This window comes from Schistocerca gregaria, chromosome 3 (assembly GCF_023897955.1).
Source record: "Schistocerca gregaria isolate iqSchGreg1 chromosome 3, iqSchGreg1.2, whole genome shotgun sequence".
Classification (NCBI taxonomy): domain Eukaryota; kingdom Metazoa; phylum Arthropoda; class Insecta; order Orthoptera; family Acrididae; genus Schistocerca; species Schistocerca gregaria.
In genome coordinates, this window is record NC_064922.1 from 147,083,003 (window position 1) to 147,086,193 (window position 3,191).

The following is a 3,191-nucleotide window of genomic DNA, read 5'->3' on the forward strand; positions in this document are numbered from 1 at the left end:
GTCCTTTGTCAAGGGGCAGCATACGCAAAGGGACAAAGGAGTCTGTTAATTCATTAGTTAAAACTTCCAGGCTGAGAGGCCGTGGTCAATCTGTAAAACTACTTCTTCCTGACGTTTTGCTGCCAACTGCCGGCAACATCTTCCGAGGTGAGTCAACGACTGGCTGCCAGGCCGTGGAGATCCCATTTATATCCACCATATGTCAAGTGGGGCCGGCTGAAAGTCTATCTCTGACTAACATCATTATTCTCGATTGAAGGTAATCAACTGCAGCATCATTGGTGCAAATTCAACTACCATATCTTGCCCAACTTAAAGCCTTCCTCTCTATTAAAATTATTGTGGTGTTTCTAATCTCTATAGCTTCCCTATACATACGTGCGTAATAATGTGATGTCCTGGCGAGCACGCTTGTCTCACTAAATTTTATTTCATGATCACTGTCTTTAAAAACATGTTCTGCAGCAGCTGATTTCTTGGTATAGTCGACAGTTTCTTTTGTGTTTGGTTAAGCAGGTATTGACACTTCTTGTTGTTCTTCCAATATACACCTTCCCACAGCTACATGGAATTTTATACACCCCAGAAGTTGCTAAGGGGTGTAATGTGTCACACAGTTGGCAACAAAACATCAGGAAGAAGTAGTTTTGCAGATCAACCATGGCCTCTCAGCCCTGGTGTTTTAACTAATGTAGACAACAGCCGTGAAAGCCTACATATTACGGTCTGTTAATGTTGGGTTTCGTCCGGGCCACAAGATCACACTTGGATCATTCCAGAAACTGACATAAAAGGTTGAGAATACTAATCTTGCTTACAGAGTTTCAATGAAGTTAACAATCTGCAGGACTGTCCCCAGAATAGATTGTGCCCACTCCCCCCACCTCCCACAGTTCTGAGATGAGTGCAAGGGTTGACCCAAGACTGCAAACGTTCTATGACAAGCTAGACTGTGACTACCTACACTTGTGCCACAGGTTGAGAGTTATACAGTTCTCCTAAATGGTTCAGGTGTGCACTATACATTGGAGGCAGGTACCAACGTGTGTGCAGTGCAAAGAAGGGTCTTTTAATTAGGGACTTTCCATCCAATCCAGATGACACCAGATGTAGGAGACTCAGAAGTATCAATATAGATCCAAAGAAATGCCCCCGCCCTCCTCTCCCTCTTGTCAGTGAGAGTATTGAAATATTTATTATTAAAAACAGTCTTGATCACGATTTATTTAGTATGGTGACCGGTTTCGACCACTACTGTGGTCACCTTCAGACCCATGAGTAAGAACCTCCTCCTTACTCTGTAAACATATTGATCACTGTCACTCCCATAATGTATTAAAAAGTAATTAGAGTATTGAAACCCTAGTTATTAACTCCAAATCATTCACAGCAAAGTCCCTGAGCTTGAAGCACTCTGAAAGTGCTGAAGCTCACATGACACAAGGCACAATAAGCTGTTTAAAACATTAAGTTGACAGTAATCAGAACTTTGTGAAAATTTAAACTGAATACAATACAGAGAACCAGGAAATGGAAGTGGTGCAGACAAAAAAAATCCGATCCACCGAAGTAGAAATTGAAGCTGCATGTGAGATTGTTTAGGCAAGACTCAGTATTAAGAATGGGCATAAAATTATAATTGGATCCTTCCATCAACCATCAGACTACCTTCCTGAATGGCAACTTTAAAGAAAACCTCTGTTAGCTTGTACATGAGCTGCCTAATCATACTGCAATCATTAGTGGACACTTTCATCAGCCAACATTCAATTAGGATGACTACAGTTCTTTTAGAGGTGGGCATGATCAAAGCATCCTATGAAACATAACTAAATGCCCTCTCTGACTACTACCTAGAAAGGATATTTCGGAAACCTATTCATAATGGAAATATATGAGTGCCAATGGCAACAGACCTGACCTCTGTGAGGATGTCCACACCAAAACTGGTATCAGTGACCATGAGACAGTTACAGCAACTATGAAGACCAAACAACTAAAACAAGCAGAAAGATTTATATGTTCAGCAAACTAGACAAAAAAATAGTAGCATCATATCTCCATGAGGAATTTGAAACTTGTAGCTCAGAAAAAGACCATGTAGAGGAACTTTGGCTCAAGTTTAAAAGACTTGTTGACCCTGCACTGGCTTAGATATATGTCCAATACAACAGTTCATTATGTGGGAGACACTCCTTGGTGTAGGTATAAACCAAAGCAAAGGGCTGCTGACAGAGAGATGCTGACTGAGACATACCTGGCTGTCAAAAGAGAGCAATGTATGAAGTCTTCAATGAATCTTTTTTGAGTCATCAGTCTTCTGACTGGTTTTATGCGGCCCACCACAAATTTCTCTCCTGTGCCAACCTCTTAATCTCACAGTAGCACTTGCATGTTTGCTGTCTCAAATGCTTTGATTCTCTTCTGTTCTGGTTTACGCACAGTCCATGTTTCATCACCATACAATGCTGTGCTCCAAACATACGTTCTCATTCTCAGAAATTTCTTCCTGAAATTAAGGCCTATGTTTGATACTAGTAGACTTCTGTTGGGCAGCAATGCTCTTTTTGCCAGTGCTAGCCTGCTTTTGATGGCCCCCTTGCTTAGTCCACCATTAGTTATTTTCCTGCCTAGATAGCAGAATTCCTTAACTTAATCTACTTCTTGACCATCAATCCTGATGGTAAGTTTCACCCTGTTCTCATTTCTGCTACTTCTTATTACTTTGGCGTTTCTTCAATTTACTCACAATCTGTATTCTCTACTCCTTAAACTGTTAATTCAGCAGATCGTGTAATTCTTCTTCACTTTCACTCAGAACAGCATTTCACTCAGAACAGCAATGTCATCAGCGAACCATATCATCAATATCCTTTCACCTTGAATTTTAACTCCACTCCTGAACCTTTCTTTTATTTCCTTCATTGCTTCTTCGATGTACAGATTGAACAGTAGGGATGAAAGACTATGTCCCTATCTTACATCCTTTTTAATCCAAGTACTTGGTTCTTGGTCGTCCATTCTCATTGTTCCCTCTTGTCTATTGTACATATCGTTTATTGCCCGTCTCTCCCTATAGCTTACCCCCATTTTTCTCAGAATTTCGAACATCTTGCACCATTTTACATTGTTGAACGCCTTTTTCTATGTCGAAAAATCCTACAAACATGTCTTGATTTTTTTTAGTCCTG